Below are 21,654 nucleotides of genomic sequence, written 5' to 3' on the forward strand. Positions count from 1 at the left end.
GAGGTGGAGAGGTCAAGGTGGCAAATCAGTTCCCAGGTCTTCAAGTTGGTTAGAAAGCATCTGACCCTAGAGCAGTGGTATAGAAAGTGTGGTGCCTACACCAACAGCACCTGATTCACTGGAGAGTTTTCTAGAAATTCTCAGGCCCTACCCCAGACCTACTAAATTAGGCCCTCTGGTGGAGGGGCCCAGCCATCTGTGTTTCATGAACCCTCCTGGGGATTCCAGGGCTCCTTCAAGATTGCAAACCACTGCTGGATGTCTTGAGGTGTTGGATGGTCAGCAAATGATGACAGTTTGCCAAGCCGGAAATGCCAGGCAGGAGCTTGTTGTCTGTATCAAACCACTGCTTTGCACTCCACAGGCTTCCAGTCCTCCTTTCTTAGGATGTTTCCTAGGATGCCAGAGAAACAGAATAATAATGCATTACATTTAGGCCATGGGCGCTAATACCTAATGCAGTTCATGCCTTTAATTTCCAAGTTGCCCTCAGCCATACAAGGAAGTAGCCAGGCCCTAGACTTTTGGAGGTTGTTTTTGAAAAGCAGATGCAAATGCAGCCTGCTAGCTTGTTGTTTTCACCGTGCCTGGCAGTGTTTGGTAAACAACTTGATTGCTAGGTCTTGGCCTCAGGGAACCACAGCTGCTCTCTCCAGCTCCCTGCAGACTTTTGTACTGAGCAAGGATTGCTTCAGGGAAAAATAAACAGGGGAGAACAAAACAAGTAAACATCATGGTTGTTTTGTGGCTGCCTCTACCTGTTTTCCTGGAGCTGTTTTGCAACCACAGTTCCTGGGCTTTGGTTCCTCTACTTGAAAAAACAACAACAACAACAACAACAACAACAACAAAAAACACAAAGCTGGACCCTGTGGCATCCCGGGCTTCTTTCTCTGGTTAGACTGTGGAATGACCATGGGACCTGGGAAGCCTGGGAAGCCTGGGTCGCCGCCACTGCAAGAAGATATGCATTTTTAAATATGTAAATTGAAAGGGAGCAGGCTTCATTCTTTCTAATGACCCCCAAGATGGTAATCTGGTTTTTTGAGTCTCTAGGAAAACAGATTGAATATGGCACAATTAAAGTTTCAGCACTTCTAGGCTTTTCTCTAAAATAATTTAATGAGCTTTTAATTTATTGTAGCTCCTGATTTAGTAGGGTTAAGGAAGGTTTGCTACTGACCCCCTGGGCCCAGGTGCTCTTCTGGGGCTCTAGTGAAGCAAAGTCCTGCTGATGTGTCAACCGGGACCTCGTGGGGCTGAGCCCTGGCTCCCTAAACAGCTTGGCTCTAAAGAGATGGAGAGTGAGGTAGTGCCCCTCAGAGTGGAGGCAAGGACCCATCTTCATCCAGTTTACCTGGGGTATCTGGCCAAAATGCAGATTCCTGCGGCCTGACTCTCTGGACTGAGAGTGGGGGCAGGAATATGGATTTCAAGCTGGTGCCCTGGTTGCACACTCAGGTTTGCAGAGCAAGGCCTTGGTGATCGATATTGCCACAGTGTAAATAAGTGAGCTGGGCCAGGGGGCATGTGTTGTGCTGCCAGATTTTTAAATTTATTTTTACATAAGAAATGTTTTTATTTTTGAGACATGCACATCATTTTTGATGTGTTTAGTTTTCATTGACTTATGAGTTCATTATTTTGGCTCCCCCTTTTCTTTTTAAATCAGAGAAATAATTTTCTTTTGGCCTGGAATACATCTTTCTGAATGTCCTTGTAAAGAGGTGATGGACTTCTGTTTGTATGAAAAGATCTTTATTTCATCCTCATTTTTGAAAGATTTTTTTTTTTTTTCCCTGGGTATACAATTCTAGGTAGACAGTTTTTGCCTCTGGGTGGTTTTCTGGGTAATGTATTTGGATATCTGTCTTTTCTTTTCTTTTTTTTTTTAATTCTAAAAATTTTAAATTCCAGTGGCTGTATGTTTTAATTTCTAGAGTTCAGAGTTTGGCTAGAGTTATAGAGCTTATATCTTATAAATGCATGTTTATGTACTGCATTTAGTGTGTACATGTGTATATAGTATGTACTTTATAGTATACATACTCTGTATATAAAAACTCGAGTATTTTTTACATAATATTTTGGTTAGACTTACAGAGCTTGTATTTTATAGTATATAAAGGTATATATATGTACTTTATATATGTATGAATTATGGTGTATGTGTATATATACAGTATGTATTTTGTAGTATATATACACTGCAAATACATATGAAAAGTGAACTATATATTATTTATATAGTATTTTGGTCAGAGTTATAGAGAGTTTGGAATTCAGTTCTGGGTCTATGGGACTCTTAAAACCTATACAAATAAAACTAAAAAAAGTTCCATAAACCGTGGTGGTAGTTGTTTTTTTTTTTTTTGTTTGTTATGGGGCTCAAACTCAAGACCCTGAGATCCAGACCTGAGCTGAGATGAAGAGTCAGACACCCAACTGACTGAGCCACCGAGGCCCCCATTGTTTTTTATTCTCATCTATGCGTGGTCACTTTCATATTTTAGGAAATCAAGCAAGACAACACTAATGATAATACTTAGAGCATTGTTTGGCCAGCCTGTGTCTTAGCTGGAAACCTGCAGCTTCTCCGAGCTCGAATGAAAAGGAAAGCTCCGTGAATTGCTGTTTTTTGGTGTGCCTTGCCTCCTCCCCACCTCCAAGCCTCTGAATACCACATTCTGGTTTTGTGAAACACCTTTGCTACCCCACCTTCCAGCTGCTTCTAAAACTTGCTTGAGATAATTCCTCTGGAGAGCCCTTATGTATGCAGATACCTACTGTGTTTTTCTGTGTTCAGTTATACAGCCTCTCCGTGCTTCCAGATACCTCCAGAATCACAGACATGGCATGACTTGGGCAGTCATTTGGCATGGGGCTTGCAAGTTTGTTCTTTCTTTTCTCCCTCCCCCCCCTTCACATGTGCTGTTAAAAAGTGAGCTGCTTATCTTTGAAAAATTAGGAAATTTCACAAAACAGTAAAGATGACTGTGTTCCTTCATAGAATTAGAAGCTCTTGAAGCCCCGGGCTTATGTTCCCCTGTGGCAACAGTTGGCTTGTGGAGGGCACTGGCTGCCCTCTTTGGCTGAAAAACTGCTGGTCTTCAAGTTTGCAACCTGGCGCGTTGCTCTCTGCACCTTACACCTGGCCTATTTTTCTCACTTGCACTGACTGCCTGGTCATTGTGGGGTGCCTTAGGTCTCCCTGTGTGAAGCAGAAAGCTCAGGATCACGGAGGCTACAAGACCTTGCAGTGAGCTTGAGTCAGAAGGGTGTCTAGTACAAGGTAGGCACTCAAAATGTTTGTATGACTGTATTGACTGGAAAAATACAGAGCTCTAACGAGTGCACACTAACAAGGGGTAGAGTCAAGCCCCTGCTTCTGTGGGTTTAGGGGCAAGTTCCTAAGACTCCACCTTAGTTTTCTTATCTGCATCTTTTAAACTTACAACATTGTCTACTAGGAACTTTGTCATATGAAGAGAAGTAAATGAAACAATTGCTATAAAATACTTAATATCTAGCACATCATGAGTTTTCAGTCAATAGTATTTTTGTAGGATGCTGAAGAATGAATTCTTTTTGATGATTGATTCATTTGTTGACCCAATAAATCTGTATGGAGTGCCTGCTATACACCAGGCACTTTTTCTGAAGTTTTAGAGTAGAGTGATAAATAAAACAGAGATGTTCCCTTATCTTGCAGAGCTTAGATTCAAGTGGGGAAGACCAGTGAATAAATGAGAAAAAAGTTCAGAGATTACGACAAAAGCTCTGGAGAAAGCAAATAGGTTGTTCTCACTGAGAGGCATTAGGGATCTAACCTAAGTAGGTAGGCAGGACAGTCTACTTGAAGCAGCCTTTGCCCCTAAGACCCAGTGGTGAGAAAGCCATTTATCTAAGGAGGAGGCTCTTGGCATTTCAAGGGAGCTGGGGCTGGGGACAGGGGGCGGGGGGCAGGGAAACCAGTGCTCCAGCCCTGAGACAGAAAAGCATAGCTTGATTGAAGTGGAAGGAAGAACACTGTAACTGTGTTGTAGTTGGGAATTGGCTTGGTGACTGGAGGTGGCAGAGAAGTAGAAAGTGATCCATTTGCAGGGCTTTGTAGGCCACAGGGAGAAGTGTGTTTTTTTCCTAAAAGATGGTGAACAAGCTTAGTCCATTTCTTTTTGCTGATGACTCCAAGCTACGCTTATACACACAAAAGTTTGAGAAACATTCATGCGTAATACATTGGGGCCGATTTCCATAGTAGTTGGAACTGTTACTTTGTAGAGAGAAATGGAAGCCTTCCATGGGCACCCAAGGAATGCTGTCAGCCATCAAGGGTGGCAGCTTACCAGGGTTGGGCACTAGTGCCAGGGTAAGAATTCTTCTATGCATGTGCAAAAACCCTCTGTCTATAGCACATCTTCAGTGTTGATGGCAGATTGACATAAGAATGATCCGCGATAAAAATCTTTTTAATCAGTAATATTAAAGGAGAAGTTTATAGTTTAACTTATTTGGAATAAGTGTACTTTATAAAAAAAAAAAAAAACAACAACCCAACAAAGTTAAGCGGTAGAAGGGACTTGGGGAACATTAATAATTGCTCTGACCTTGTACAGGAAGTGGCTGGAATCTTGAAATAGTAAGTAGCTTTGCTGGGTCCACGCGACTGGTGACAACATCAGGTCCAGAATTCAGGCTTTTCCACTTTGACGCCTGCACATTACATAGTATGTTATCTTTTTATGGACATGTCTCCTTGAGTCTTGCTCCTTAAGTAACTTGTAGACATTTTTAGAATTATTTTGGAGGAGAAAAAATGTTCATTATTGCTTAAAAATAATATAAATTATTATTTACTTTTTTACATTTTTTCATCTTTTGGAAAAGATAATTACTTCTTAGGAAATGGTTCACTTATCCACATAATATTTGAGTTCAAACACCTTATTGTTACCTGAGCACTCTATGACGGGACCTGATATTTTTATTTTTTCAATGCCAAAATATGTAAAATATTTTGCACAAAGTCCGCAGTAAACAACAATCTTTTGATATATGTGTCAAAATAATTGGTAAACGTATCTTTCAAAGCAGTATTTCCGGTTCATATTTTACAGCATCACATTTGATATATTGATATACCCTCATTTTAAAGGTGTTTTCCCCTACCTCTAGATTCTATGTCTGCCTTGCTGTTTTCAAGTTTAAGGAAGTGGTGGTTTTAGAAGCTACATCTTAGTTATGTGTAAAAAATATTTTTGTATTGCAGTGTCCCAGGACCTTTTGCTGACAATTCCAGTTTCCAAAAGAAACATTTGGGCGATGGTGAGGGCTTCGATCCCTTCTCTGATTTGCTGTCAACCATGAACGGGTGGATGTGATGCTTGCTGGCCAACAGGGTAAGTGCATGTTTATGAGTATTTGTCTGAAAATTCACAAGACAAAAAAAGTGGCTGCAGGGGTCACACACAGTGCAGGAAACTGTTAGAAGTCCTAAGTTCATCAGAGCAATTGCAAACTGAGGGTGAGAGATTCTCATTTTCAAAGAAGAAAGCAACTCTGCTGTTTTCTGCTGTAACCCTCTCGAATAACTCCTGCATTGATCTGAGGATTTATAAAAGACGCAGTAGGACACAGAAGAACTATTTTTTGTTTGCGTGTTTTTTTTCTTATTCATACAGTGAAGGGTGGGCCATCTAAGTTATGAGCCATATGCATCACCGAAAGAATAATTGCTTTTCTGGTCCCATAATACCTCAGCAAACAATGAACCACCATGGAATAAAAGTATAATGATCTCATCTTGAGTTTTAGAGGGAATTTAGTCTGATTTGTTCACAAAGAAGGTCTCATCCCAAGCTTTCCATATGATAAGGGTTCTTGAGAAAACTGTGGCCTCACAAAGATTTTCAGAAAGACTTACGAGCATTTCTTTCAATCATTGTTCGCCTCACCAAAGTACTGATTGTAATTTTGGGGGAAGGTCAGAAGGAACATGATTATTTTTTTTCTCTTACACATATTTTCTGAATTTGATGGCATCTTCCATGTTTGTTGGCAATCAGCGGCTCTCTGACAGTAATGAATGAAGAACAACTGTGACTAGCCTTTGTCAGAGAAAATACTTGGTTGAGGCCAGGTGTTCTGGATAAAAAGTCTGACATCATTTAGTGGTAGCTTTGTCATAGGATGAAGTCACCTTTATGGGGAACCATTTCATTTCACGTTTTGTATTCAGTGACATTTAATGATAAGAACCATTGGCATAAAGTCCATCTCGTTTGTCTTAGCATGATTGTATTTGAAGCAGATTCCTTTTTATGGAGGGAAGGGTAGTGAAGGAGAAGGAGCATTATACTGCTATTGGGAGGCCTAATAGTTACTTGACATGGGACGGGTTAGTCTCTGTTGTGATTTCCTATATTTAAAACAAAGCAGGTAGGTTAGAGTACCCTATTTGTCAGTACTAAAAAGGCCCTAGAAGTTGTCAGTTTAAATGCCCTCATCTTCTAGATGGAGCAGCTGAAGCCCATGGGGTCTAATTTGAGATGTCTAAGTCCTTGTCCTGGTTGGAACTGGAGCCTACTTCTTTGTCTTCGGTGATTTTTTTTTTTTTTCCAGTTTATCTCTGTTATAGAGATTGAGACATCCAACCCATGCAGGTGAATAAAATTTCTCTAATAAGTGTCTCCTTAAGACATTGTTATGCATTTAGCTATTTGGGACAGATTTTAAAAGCTTTTATTTTATTTATTTATTTTAATTTTTAAAATTTTATTTTATTTTTAAAATTTCATTTATTTATTCGTGAGAGATACAGAGAGAGATAGAGGTAGAGACACCGGCAGAGGGAGAAGCAGGCTCCATGCAGGGAGCCCGACGTGGGGCTCGATCCCAGGTCTCCAGGACTACGACCTGGGCCGAAGGTGGGGCTAAACTGCTGAGCCACCCAGGCTGCCCAATTTTATTTATTTTTTAAAGTAGACTCCACACCCATCGTGAGGCTTAAACTCAGAACCATGAGATCAAGACTTGAGCTGAGATCAAGACTTGGATGCTTAACCAGCTGAGCCACCTAGATGCCCCAAAGATTTTTTTAAAAAGGTTTTATTTATTTATTCATGAGAGACACACAGAGAGAGGCAGAGACATAGGCAGAAGAAGAAGTAGATTCCTTGAGGGTAGCCTGATGTGGGATTCTATCCCGGGACTCTGAGACCACGCCCTGAGCCAGAAGCAGATGCTCAACTCCTGAGCCACCCAGGCATCCCTCAAAGATTCTATACTTAGAGACCAATTTGACCATCTCATTTCATAGATTTAAAAAAAAAAAAAAAAAAAAAGGAGCCACAGTTATTATTGACTAGAAGATCCTCAAAGAGCTTTTGAGTGCTAAAATTCACTTCCACCTGGGCTATTTTGTTATTCCAGTCTGCTGAAGCTTTAGATAGAGGAAAAACAAAGTCTTCTATCTTCCTGATGTTATTTCTTCTTTATTTGGCAAGAGATAAGGCAAATAGTAAATAGTAACACAAGAGGCAAGGATGCCCACAGTTAAAAGAAATGGTTAATGGAGTCATGGAATTTAGAGCTAGTAAAGATCTTTCATCATCTTCCTGGATGGTCTTGGGAATGTCCTTTGATTTCTCACCCATGAAGTTCCTCTGAGGGTCTTCCACTGCTACTAGCTATGATAGATTTTTGTGGATGATCTGTAGGCCAGTGAGCAGATAGCATGCATTATGAAACATGGTATCTTCTTGGATCCAGGTCAAGGTGAGATGAAAGCCTGGGCCTGTCTCATATACACAGGAGAATTCATAGAAGTGGTTGGAATTCTAAAGTTGTTGAAATAGTAGCAAACTCAGATTTGAGATTAACTGTCATCTCTGTCTTCAGTATTGAGAAAGTCTGACTCAATCTCACTATCATAAAATTGATGTATGAAATTTAACAAAACCACATGAATGGATTTATTGAAGACAGGGTTTATTTTATTCATTAATTTCATTGGGTGAGGCCTGCTATTTAAAAAAATCAGTCTCAAGAACTATAATGAAACGATCTCTCTTTTGAATTGATAAAATGCCTGGTCGATACCAATTTTTTATATTAAGGAAGTGCTTCGTATTTATCAGATTGTAATAAGCTTCCCTTCACTATATTTTTAGTAGGTAGTGGAAGTCCCTGAAATCTAATGAGCTGGAGCATGTGTTCTGATTTTCTATCCTATTCTTCCTCAAAGCACACACCTCCAGGATTTGCTCAAATGACTAAATTCTCTTCCTCCATGATGCAGTAACCTGACTTTCCATGTATTATGTATCTTATATCTAAGTCCTTTCATTATCAAAAATAATTCACAGTCCTGTGGCTTTAAGAACTTTGCAGTTTATTGAGTAACCCCAGAAAAGCACCAATTAATTGTTACCTCTTGTAATTTGAAGTCTTTAGGCTTGAAATAAACTCTAATTTTGAGTGAAGTGTTTTGTGCTAAGTGTCTTCATGGTAGGACAGAGTCACAGTCATGAGGGTAGGCATCCAGAACAATAAACTGCACTCGCTTGCAAGGCAGTTAAACCATATGAGAAAAGGTCTGCACAAATAGACCATTGTGGCAAAATTTTAAGGTCAGAAAATGGGTAATGTACTCAGTTTATTTTGGTGATAACCATACCTGCATAGTAAGTTACTTTTGGTGCAGGATAACAGAGAAAGACGGGCTGAGCGCTTGAGGTCTCTTTTTTTGATGGTTCTTTCATGCCACCATTCACCAGCAGGGAGTCAGAGTTGGCTCCTGTTTCCCTGGCGTGTAGCTGTATTTGATACGGATACCTATCTGATGCACATCACGAGACTCCAAGAGTGAAGAGCAGCTAAGTCTGCTGCATATTTAATAGGCAGTTAGCCACAGTGTTATTAATAAATGTGATAATAACAGTCTGGATTTGCATAGAGTTTTCCTGAGAAAGAGTGGAGTAGAGATGGTGAATTGCTGGCTTGTTATTCAGTCTGTGCCTTGGCATTGCCTGCTCCCTATCAGTGAATTGTCTTTTGCTGGAGGATCTGGTACAAGAATGTAGCACCATGCAACATTGTTTTGTCACTGATTGTTTTCCCTTACTTGCCCACAGTTACTTGTTTCATCTCTCTCATAATGCAATTCCTAGCTTTTAACCTATTGGTTGAGGGAAAATCATAGGAAATATTTCTTCCCACTTAAAACTTGAGAATGGGCTATGTTTTAGGTGGGAGTTCCTTGCTTTTATATAAAACTTGAGGGTGTATTTTTTTGTCATTGGTTTTGGGGTGCGGTGGTGGTGGTGGTAGTGCAGCTTCCAGGAAGAGGTGGGGGCAGGTAGCAGGTGTTTTGGGACAGGAAAGCTGTCTGATGGGCTCCCCTCTTGAGTTGTCTTATGCTGGAACCTGTCAGTGGGCAAAGCCATTTTGTTGTGCTTAAACTTCCAGTCCCTGAAATTTTGAGTTTGAAAAGTAATTTTAACAATTTAATAAACTACATAATATGCTTTATAAGCCAGAGCGAATGATCTTAAGTATTTTGGTCTCTTTCATAACACAATGAACCTAATATTGGTAAAAATACAGATCTTCACTCACGCCATAAAGAGAGGCTAGATTTAATAAGCAGTTATGAGTGCTGGCAGCTGCCTATCAGATTGTATAACTTGGGCTCCAGCATGCGAAGACAGTGTCAACTTACATTTTATCTCCGAAGTATTTCCGAGGCGTTTATTTTGCCTTTCTCTCCAGTCCCTAACCTAATAGAAGTAATGTAATTGGCTGAATATTTTCCACACAGCTAATTGGCTAGGGGCCAAGGTGGAAACCATTGTCTGGCTTGATGAAGATCAGAAATTAACGTGACATTTACGTGGAGGTAATGGAATATATTACTAATGTAGTCATTCGGGATGATGTGAGTGAGTGTCCATCCTTTTCCAGCCCCATAAGCAGCAGGAGGACTTTTGAGGATGGTGAAGGGACCTTCAGCCCCCACTTCACCCCCACCCCAGAGTTCTTCAGAGCAGTGGCCAGCCAACACCTAGGTCAAATTTACTTTCCAATCCTTCAGACAGAACCAAGACAAACTAATGAATTATTCCGTTTGTCAATTAAAAAAGAAAATCCACTACTATTGTTAGATTAAATTCCAATTAGAAGGTTGCGTTTAATTCAGAAGCTATAACAATGTTTTAATGAATTCTGTTGGAGGTGACAGTTTATGTGAGATAAATTTATATGGTGTAGGTAGATATAAATTCATTGGATAATGTTAAGCATGTTACTTCATATATATTAGCTGTGAAATTTATTTCTCCTCTAGTTATGTCCCCAAGGAGGTAGAGTCAGAGGGAAAAACATATCTTCAAAGAAAGAGCCCTTTCTGTCCTTTCAGATACTTGCTCGAAAACAGCCTTTTCTCACTTTTATTAAAAAAAAAAAATCTGTTAAATTTCTGCATTAACTGAATTTATGATTCTTGGTGTATGCTATTTATAAAATTGAATATAGGTTTTATGATATAGGAAATTAGTCTAGGAATGAGAATATGATCCAATTTTGTAATAAAGGTAATCTGCATTTATATTGCAGATATGTTCCATTCCCCTCTAAGCCCCTTATGGGATTATACACACATTTTTCTGGACATACAAATTCATTGTCGAGTAAACTTTTAATGTATCGGGCAGGCTTTTATTCACATGACATTTACACAAAGCGTCATACCCCTTGCCTAAATCAAGGGTGGCGAGCATTCCTGACACACTTTGGATCTTCTATTTTCCCCACTCCTGTCCATTCCTGTGTCTTGACAGACATCACTAATTGATCACATCCCCTCTTCTGTTGAGTGCTGATGTGACCTCAGAATTATTCCACTTAAGTTCCTGTAGGCAAGCTTACACACTCACCATTGACTTGAATATGAACAAAATAATGCCAAGCAAGTGACTTTTGACCAGTCTTTGTAGTTTTACTGTATACACCCAATACTTAACCTGAATATTTGGCATCCAGTGCTTAAACAGTATGTTTGTTATATTAATGAGAAGATCTCGTGCACATACAATTTTAGCAGTTACCTGGTTGTGTAACAGTTGGGTTTTTAACATGTGTCTGCCATGATTGTATGATGTGAGGTAGTTTATTTTTTACCTTTCACCTGGTTTTGGTGTTATGTATGTGAAGCATTATAATTTTGTAGGGGGTTTTTGTTTTGTTTTTTGTTTCTTTTTTTTTTTTTTTAAATTCTGTAGTTTTGGAAAAGATAAAAAAGAGACCATTCTCACCCTCTTGTTACCTGTGCATCAACTGAGGCTAAAACCCAGCAAGGAAGTGGTGGGGTGAGAATGAAACCCAGACTCTCACTCTCCAAGTACAGTTTCATTCTCAAAGGGAGGGGCACACACATGTACCAGGTGCTGACCGGTTCAGGGCAAGTTCCTTGCAATTTCCTTTTGCATATTAATCTTGGTTTTTATCAATACACCGAAGCAAGCTGTACCAGGGAGGAAGGCATTCAACTATTATATTTCAAATGATATCTTCCGTGATGTAAAATTCTAGGAACTTAAGTTACATTGCGTGTTGTTTTTGAAAATAATCTGTTTTCTGTTAACTTGGTTCAAGTAATGCACAGAGACTAAGAGAAGGAAATTTCCACTTAGTCTGTGTGCATGCTGCTAAGGTACCCTGTTGAGAATTGCCATCATTTTAATTCCTTCTTAAAGAAAAATGAGCAATTAGTGTACTTAAGCACCATTTAGTTAATTTGCATTTTAATTTCATTTCAGCGTATTATTTGATTATTTGTGTTGTGTTGGTCATGGAACCAGAGTTCTGGAAAGTGATTGTAGGTGAACATATGAATTGTTAACCTCTTGGTGCATGTTTATAGGAAGATAGGGTTGGCCTTAGTCAAGGATGACAAAATTAGTGGGACCCATCATGGTCTGTTCTGATGGTGACTCTTGGGTTTTCTGTACACATGGTCCCTTGAAGCTCCAAGCAGTCGATTGGAATAGACTCATGAGGTGAAATCTTTTTCATCCGTCTTTATGTTCCATGATATTTAGTGATGTTTGTTAACAAATAATTAGAACAACCACTCATGTGGCATTAAGTTTTCCTAGTTGTTTGAATATTACATTAGTTACCTCTTTTAATTCTAACAGTGTCTCTGTATTCTGGGTATTATTATTTTGTTTGTTTAAAGATTTTATTTGAGAGAGAGAGAGAGGATGCACGAACAGAGGGGAGGGGCAGAAGAATAGGGAGAGAGAATCTCAAGCAGACTCTGCACTGACTGTACAGCCCAATGAGGTGCTTGATCTCATGATGCTGAGATCATGACCTGAGCCAAAATCAAGAGTCAGATGCTTAACCATCTGAGCCACACAGGAGCCCCTGGGGTTATTGTTGAGAAGACAGAAGCTCAGTGGCTTGGTCACCTGCTCAGGATCACATAGCAAGTTTTTCAAGTGGAGTTTACCTTAACTTGGGCCAAATTCAAAGCTCGTCAGCCACGGGGGCATACTGCTGCCTCCTCATCTTCAATAGATTCTGTAGTTCTTTAAGGCCCTTTTATTTCATTTAGGCAGGGAAGATTTTGTAGCTTATAGTTGTCTTTATGGAAGGAATTGGAATCCAACTCATTTAAAACTGCAGCTTAATATACAAACAGGATTTTTATAGAACTGGTGATATAAAAGGAAATAACTTCTTCCAAAAATTTTTTCAAAAATATTCCTTACCTACTGGCCTTTCCCTCAGTCTAAAATCTCTCAGAATCATGCGGGTGGGCTCAGTGTTGTGTGCTTCCTTGGGTTCTCTTCTAAAGTAAAGATGCTCCTGATAGTGGCAGCTCATGGAGTCCCTAACATTTGAACAGATGAGGTTTTTCCTTGATACAGTATGAACAGACTACATAGGACTAGCAGCCCAGCTGCTCTGGAGAACATGCTGGAAGGGAGAACCTTGCTGCTGGAATTTTGTGCTCACAGCTCTAGCATTGGAAAGGTCCAATGCTGCTACTTTGTTCAGTTATTTAGGCCCCTTGCCTATGGCCTACAGGAATGACTGCCCTTCCAGGATAGATGTCCAGGCTAAATGGCCAGCAGGCTAGCTTCAGGGATGCTCTGTGGAATTGTTTTTTTTACGTGTGTTCCCTTATTATGAGGGGATTTTTCTCTCCATGTTTTTTGGAGAGTTGCATATTGGGTCATGTAAGGGTGAAATGGCCTGTCATTTGTGATTTCCGTTACAAATAATCAGAAAAGAACAAAGGGAGCAGAATCTTGATATTCTGGAATCTGGGTGATGGGTACATGGGGCTCATTATACTATTTTCTCTACTTCTTCATGTATTTGACCACCCTTATAATAAAGTTGTATGTGGGAGGAGGTGAGGGGTATATCTAACTCCTTTATCTAGTCTAGTGGTTGATAACCAGTCACTGGGTAGAACCACATCTCTGCTCCCCCATGTTCTACCCTACCTTTGCCAGCTCTCAGCTGCTGGTGTAATTTAATTGATATGGAGTCTTAGGGCAAAAAGATGCTAACCTAATCAGCTAAGAGTCGAAGTAATTTTCTGGACAATATAGATAAAATGACTTTACCTGACATACAAGTATTTGGTGACCTATAAAAAAATGATAGTTGTTCAGTAGCTATTGTAAGTGAGCATATGTGACATGCCAGAGGCTATGATACACCTGATATAGATTTTCTCTCTCATTCTCCTGTGGTCCTGTGGATGGGACTTGAACCCAAGACCCATTGGACTTTATTGTCCTCTTCCTCTAAGTTCTTGGGGCTATGTTTTTCAAAGTGTGATCTCTAAGGGCTGCCTGAGCAACCTGTTAAAATACAGATTTCCATAGCTTGGTATGGGTTAAGGGGAGTGTTAGCCTCAGGTCCTTGTCCCAGGTTTCACTAATAGTATGACCATGGCCAAGTCATGTGTCCTCCTCAAAGCTCACTTTCCTCATTTGTCAAATGGGAACAATGGTAGCATCTACCTTGTTGACTGCCAAGTCCTTAAATACAGTGCTTGGTACCTTGTAGGCACTAGAAATAGGTCACTTGCAACCGTATTCTAACCTTTTTGAGACATTTGCAAATATACTGATGTAACTGGGAATGTTAAAGATGTAGCAATTAATGCTCCAGGTGGCACTCTTTGGCGGGTATAATTTAAACCTCATACATCCAAGATGTGTTTTTTTTGGTAATTATTAAAAACATTTTAAAAATCAGTATTAGAATTTTCTACATAGATGTTTGAAAAAGAAGTCTGTCACCAAAGTATATGAGAGCTGACAAGTGTAAATATGCAGTTAGACAGTTTCAAAAAACGTGTATTATTTACTGATCAATGTAGTGTCTCCTTGGAGCCACGACACTCCGCTTTTCCTGTCAATCTCTCCACGCTGGTATAATCAGACTATGGATATGCATATTAAAGTACAAGAAAGTTATTGTGTATGTGTGGTGGCAGCCTTTTAATTGTTAATAATGATGCAGCTTAAAAAAGGCCTCGGGATCATTTACTCTTAGGAGGGTTACTAGTCCTCAGAATCGCCTGAGAAATGAGGCAGTGGAACCTGCAGCCCACATGGTGCCGATTGGTGGGTACGTGTGCTTCCAGTCAGGGCCACAGGTACGAACAGAAGCTTTTGATCTGATCTTAATGCTGAATATATGGAGGTTCCGTATGCTTTTCTTCTTAGTCCTATTTTGTGGGTTTTTGTTGTTATTGTTTGGGGTTTGTTTTTTGTTTTTTGTTTTTTTTTGCCGTAGTGGGAGTGGGGACCTTTTATAACTCAAAACAAAATGCTTGTGTATGTGTGTGATGCTCAGAGGCTTATAGAACTTCTTTGTCCGTATCAGAGATCAGCGAACTTCTGAGCCAGACAGTAAATATTTCAGCCTTGGCGTGCCATGGTCTGTTCCATGAAAGCAGCCACAGATGATCTGTGAACTAATGGGCATGGCTGTGTTTCCAATAAAATGTATTGACAGACAGTGGAATTTGAAGTTTGTCTAATTTCCACTCGACCCGAAGCCGTAGTATTAATTTTTTCCCAACCCCGAAAGAATGTCACAACTATTCTTAGCTCTTGGGCGGCAGGTTCACTTTGACCCCCTGGGCCTGTGGTTTGCTGAACTCTGGTCTAAAGAAGATAGAGCATGAGGCCATGCCAGGGAGCCACTTATTTTTTCTTGTTCTCTGATGCTTCGGCTTAATCATTTGCTCTTCAGTTTCTGATGAAATAATAATGTCTTTACTTTTGTTTAAATCTCCTCTTGGGATAAGCTGTTCTGTGTGATTGGATTATTTATTGATTTAGTGTGAGATGTAGTGGGGTCCCCCTCTCCCTTCCTGTATTTGAAACGAGAGAACTATAAGCTAGAAGTAAAAGTGAGGCGAGGGGTAAAAGGTAAAGTGAAAGGGAAAACAAGTCAGGGAAGAACAGTAGACTTTGAAAGTGGCATTAGATCTGTATTCTCCTCGATAACTAGCATTTTCTGAAGTGTGTTCTATCTCTCACCAGTGGAATTTGAGATGAGTTTGCCAGGAGACACAGATGAACATTTTTGAAAATCTAAGAGGTATTACTTTCAATATGTATTATGTATTCAATATGTAGCAAAAATATTATTCGCACATTAGGTCTGGTGTCTCAGCTCATACTCGTTCAATGCAACATTTAATAAAATGGAGACATTTAGAGAAAAATATAAAAATTATTGGACAAGTGGTTCTTGGGGACAGCAAAATTCTGAGAGGTGGTATTGAATGAATAACGTAAGAAATTTTCTTCTAAATGTCCCTGACTTTGTCATAAAGGACGTGGAGACCAGGAGGCATATAATATATGTCATTTAATTTTCTGTAAAGAAATCTCTGGAGGACAGGAATGGTTAAAAAAGAAAGTGAGCATGAGCATTCTGGAAAGAAGATATCTTCAATTAGAGTTCTCCCCTTTTTGTTGAAGATTTTAATCTTTTGTCAACAGGTGAGGGAAGTTAAGGGAGGGGTAAACATTGTCAAGAGTGAATTCAGGGAGTGCGGCTTTTTAATAAAATGGAGGCCAAGTTTTTTTTTTTAATTTTTATTTATTTATGATAGTCACACACACAGAGAGAGAGGCAGAGACACAGGCAGAGGGAGAAGCAGGCTCCATGCACCAGGAGCCCGACGTGGGATTCGATCCCGGGTCTCCAGGATCACGCCCTGGGCCAAAGGCAGGTGCTAAACTGCTGCGCCACCCAGGGATCCTAGAGGCCAAGTTTTAACACAGGCATTGAGTAAGAAAAAAATGTCTGACCAGGGACGAGAAGCGAAAAGGATGTTTTTCAAGAAAGGTACAGAGGAATAATCTAGAGGAATATTTCATTATCAAATATCATGATAAAATTGGCTGAGATACGAAGGGAAAAGACTTTCTGATTTTCAGCACACCATAGTTTGTGAACCAAGGTATTGTTAATGCAACTGGGAATAACATCTAGAAAAGATGAAGCCCCAAGAAGCAAATATGTTTTCCACAGAAATGTCCATTTTAATAAAAAAGGTAGGAAGTGGCAGAGAGAACACAGCAAAGATAGAATTAGGTTGAAAGCCTTGCAGAGGGTTATTTTATTTTATTTTATTTTATTATTAAATGAAAAATAAATGTATTCCATGATCCAGAGCCAAGATGTAGAACCTTTAATGTGTAATAAACAGCTAAATGTGGTGATTAAGAACACAGGATGTTGGCCAGACTACTTGGGTTTGAATCCTGGCTCTGCCACTGACTAACAGTAGAATCTTGGGTAAGTTATGATGCTGTTCTGTACCTCAGTTTCCTTGCCTTTAAAATGTGAATGATAGTGGTACCTAACTCGTAGGTGATCGTAGGATTAAATGAATTAATGCACAAAAAGCATTACAAAAGGGTTGGCATGTAGTAAATTTTCAGTGAATGATATAGGTAGCTATTAGCCCTAAGCTACACCCTAAATTTAAAAAAAAAAATGTGGTTTTGGATGATTATAGCACATTTTGCCAGTATCTCTCTGCTGTGTCCCAGGATGTGAATTTTATGTGTCTGTATATGTGTACCTATGTGTCCCGGTCATATACGTCATATATATTCAGTGACTCCTAGGTATTTAGTGTTCGAAGGAATACTGAAGCTGCCTACTGTCACCATGCATTTGTGCCTGAATCTTTGAGGCTGTGTTGCAGCTCCATGAACATCGAGACCATCTGAGTGACTCTAGGATGTTGAACATAGCCTATTTCAGTAAGTTCATTTTATCTCTGACCAAACCTTAGGGCTTGGAAGTTCTTTCTTAAATTGGACGAAAATATCACCCACGGTCTTGCCTCTTCACTGTTTGGCTTGATACCTTGAGATTGTCCAGAACCTATCTCTTCTACATGATAATCCGTCAGCTATTTTCAGATCACCCATGGGTCCTTCTTGAGTCTTCTTCAGGTGTTCTTTGCTCCTTCAGGTGTTCAGGACAGGCTCTCATTTAGTTTGAGGTACCCTGTAACCACCTTGGGTGGTTCTCACAGCTCCAACAGCCCCAGAAGCATATTTTTTTTTCCTGACGTGTCTACATTTACATATAAGTTACTTAAAGGTACTCCTTTATGACAAAACTGTCTCCATCAATTGGAAAGGAAACATTTTGACTTTTCTTGACCCATTTCTGAAATTCCAAATTTGGGAATCTGGCATGTAAAGAAACTGTTGGTAAAGAATTGTAAATCTTCCCTTGAAGTCAGGATGCTAGAATAGGCTTCTCTTCATTGCAAGCCAGGTAGCAATAGAGAAGTGACGGTAGTAGCCCTGGTTCTCAACCATGCAGTGGCAGCTCCCTGTGTGACTGCCAGGTGCCAGACCCCTCTGCTTAGGCCTTAAGTAGGTTCTTTAGTCCTCACCTTGGTGAGTCTCTTACAATTTTTATTCATGCTTTCAGATGACAAAAGCAGCGGTAGGGTAAAATTGGACACTCTGGTAAGAAAAGCCCAAGAGGAAGATTTTTTGGTAATCGTGACTAGGGTAATTCATCTGTACATCCTTAATCCATACAGTGTTTCTGTTCTGCTCAAGAAATTGTGGAGTTTTTAGTCTCTTTAGCCTTATCCCTTGTTTTAATGCACAGAAATGAGGTAAGTAACTTAAAAATCACCTCCCCCTTTTTTTGGGATGGTCCACTTTTGTCCCATCAGAAGACTTGAATAATTACTTTTAAGGGTACTGCTCTTCTTGCTGGGTTGGAGCCCACGCACACAGACACTGGGATGCTATATTTCATTTTCTTTCAGCTTTCCCCAAGTGACTTTCTTCCCCCCCCTGCTTCCAGCAAGACTCCCAGCGAGGAAGCCAATCACCATGTTATCAGCAGCGGAAAGATTTCAAAATATATTCACGGGCATGGGTACGTTGGGGGATGGCTGGGTGCCTTCTATGAGACTTAACACATTTCCTGAACATGGAGCCTCACCATGGCAACAACCATGTCACATGACACATTGGTGACACATGTAAGGTGCTGCCACAACTCATCCCAGGTTGCACGTCTGTGATTCATTGTTTCCACTGACACAGTGACTGCAACTCGCAGTTGGAAGGTTCTCTGGTGTTCAGTGCCATTAGCACACACTGACTCCCATGGCACATGGAGGGCTCAGGGAAGGGAAGCATAAATAAATAAGTATGCGCTGTAAACATTGCCTTCATTAGCTTTACAGAGAAATACGTGCTCATCAGTCAACCTCCTTGCCACTTGCATTCTTCTTTTTGTAGGCATATTTTGTTGGTAACACCTTGGAAGCTCAAAGATTTTTATTTTTAATCATAGTTATACCCATTTCCACTTGGCAAACTTCAGAAGAGAGTTCACGGTGGCCCCTTTTTAGTATTTATTTATATTCTTCTCATGTAGCAGATTTATTGATGAAGGCACGATTCTGGGAATATTTTTTTTTCTCATTGTGAAATTTATGGAATACTTTACATAAATCAGTTGGTAGCATTATGGGTCCATTGCTCATGTGGAGGGGCCTGAAGTTTGTACGATCCTAGAGGACTTTTCTAGAGGTCCAAGATGAGTGGTATTTTAACATATTTTAATTTCTGAGTAATTCAGTGAGTGATTAAAAAAAAGTAGATGTGGAATCTGGAAGACATTAAAGAGATGTCAAGGACAGACGGATTTTGATTTGTAGCCTAATGAAATGTTTTGCCAACTTTTAAAGATTTTTTTGAGAGTAGAACTTTAATCATTTGCTTGTGTTTCTGGCATGGTAAGGTTATTCCTGTTTCTGTTACATGATGAATCCAAAGTGAAAATGGGATAATTTTTAATTAGCAAAATTATAAAACCATTTGCAGCCAAATGTTTCTTGTCTTGTATAAACTGTGAGGTTTCACATTTTACTTTAATCGTTTTAGGAAATTTCATTCTGAAGATCTATTTCAGTTGATATTTTATGTATGGATACAAATCCTCAATATTAGAAATTACCTTGTAATATTCTTTTTCCAGTGTCACTTGAATGATCTAACAGGATTTTGGTCATGTTTATTGCTTGTGTCTATTTTGGAGGTGTCATGGTTACCTGAGTTGGATGTAGCAGTAATATGCAAATCAGCATTATGAATGCAAGGCTGAATGTTACAAGAGAAATAGTATCAGGGGGTTAGAAATGTTTCTTTAATTTTATGTTGTGTGACGTTGTACATTTCAGAATTGCTTTCGATAAGGTTACCTTTATAATTGTTTGAATCAATATGTTACGGTTTTACTTTGTAGTATAAATATGTGAATGGAGAGTTATTTTAAAATATATTTTATTAAGGAAATGAGGATAACGAGCCAAGTCATGGCAGCCTACACACAGTTCCCAGACTTTTCATTTTATGGTGCTTTGATCAGCTGCGTAGCTGTAGATGATGAGTTTTATGCTTTTGGTGGGGGGCTCATTACAAATATACTTGGAAACATAAGTATGGGGCAATAAGGAGGGTTTAGGGTTCAGAATTTGAGGATCTGGCTAGATTGGGTAGTTCCAGCCTCCTGAACTTTGGTACTTGCTAGTTGGTTGACCTAGGCGGGGAAGGCATGAGTGCCATTTGATGCTGTTTCTGTGGGATCCTCTGGAGGGTGCTGGGTCACACCTCACGTGCACCCATCGCTGGAGAGAGAAAGATCGTGGAAGCCAGATGAAGCTATACATGCAGCACTAGCTCAGGACCCTCATCTTTAGCTATTTGTCTTTGAAAATCACAGGTGTCGCCTACCCAGAGCAGGGGGGAAAATGAGATAAGTGTCGATAAATTTCCTTCAGACTGAGTAATTCCTTAATGAAACAGATTCTTAAAGCAATAGAGTTCCCAGGGAATATCATGGGCCTCATAATTTTATTATTCAACTGCGACTCAGACTGAAAGACAGGGACCTTAAATTAAAAACAAACAAAAATCCTTATTAACAGGTGTGATTTTTGTCCAGAATTTAAGGCGGTCATTATAGTTTTTGGAGGCAAAAGGCATGTATGTTGTATAAGTTATGTAGAGTCCCAGCTGGATCTGGTAAAGACCTTCCATTTAGAAGTGAATACAGTCAACCCAAACAATAATGATCATTTTCTAAAATAGAATCAGGTAAGAGTTTCTTTAGGAAATTTCTTTTTTTTTTTTAAATTTTACTTATGATAGTCAGAGAGAGAGAGAGAGAGAGAGAGACAGACAGGCAACAGGCAGAGGGAGAAGCAGGCTCCATGCACCGGGAGCCTGATGTGGGATTCGATCCCGGGTCTCCAGGATCGCGCCCTGGGCCAAAGGCAGGCACCAAACCGCTGCGCCACCCAGGGATCCCAGGAAATTTCTTTTTCCACCGACAAGGTAATATGGTCTTCAAGAATTGTACTTTATTTTTTTTTAAAGATTATTTATTTATTTATTCATGAGAAACAGAGAGAGAGAGGCAGAGACATGGCAGATGGAGAAATAGGTTCCCTGTGGGGAGCCTGATGCGGGACTCGATCCAGGACCCCTGGATCACGACTTGAACTGAAGGCAGATGCTCCACCACTGAGCCACCCAGGTGGCCAAGAATCATACTTTTCAATATAATGTGCTAGCCATCTGTGGCCACTGGTCACATGAAGTGTGTCTGTGGCTAGTGTGAAGTGAGATGGGCAAGGTGTCAAGTACACACTGGATTTCAAAGATACTTGATTAGCATACTGAAGTGATAGATTTTTTGATATATTGGGTTAAATAAGATGTATCTTTAAAATTCATTTTATCAAAAAAATAAATTCATTTTATCTGTTTCTTTCTAATGTGGCTCCTAGAAAATTAAAAATTACGCATGCAGCTCACTCTGTATTTCTGTCTGGCAGCATTGTTGTAGAACATACCACTTCCATATTTCTAAAATCAGGAATCTTCAAGAAATTCTTTTCCTTCAAAAGGGGAACAAACATTGTTCAAGTCGGAAAACACTGGACTGATTTATTTTATTAAAAAAACTAGAATGCTCTTCAAATTAATTCATTTCATCTACTGTAAATGTAGCCCAACGATGAATATTCCCTCATGGGTTATAATTTGTGAG

General features: G+C 39.7%; 1 protein-coding gene across 7 annotated transcripts in view; it reads left to right on the forward strand.

Annotated features, from left to right (window-relative positions):
- Positions 1–21,654, forward strand: part of FOXP1 (forkhead box P1) — a 582,432-nt gene that overhangs the window by 82,649 nt on the left and 478,129 nt on the right. For all 7 annotated transcript variants that reach the window (XM_055342934.1, XM_055342933.1, XM_055342948.1 and 4 more), the window contains one exon: positions 5,270–5,399. The gene's annotated coding sequence lies outside the window, so the exon portion shown is untranslated. The remainder of the gene's footprint in view (positions 1–5,269; positions 5,400–21,654) is intronic.

Source organism: Nyctereutes procyonoides, unplaced genomic scaffold (assembly GCF_905146905.1).
Source record: "Nyctereutes procyonoides isolate TBG_1078 unplaced genomic scaffold, NYPRO_anot_genome, whole genome shotgun sequence".
Classification (NCBI taxonomy): Eukaryota; Metazoa; Chordata; class Mammalia; order Carnivora; family Canidae; genus Nyctereutes; species Nyctereutes procyonoides.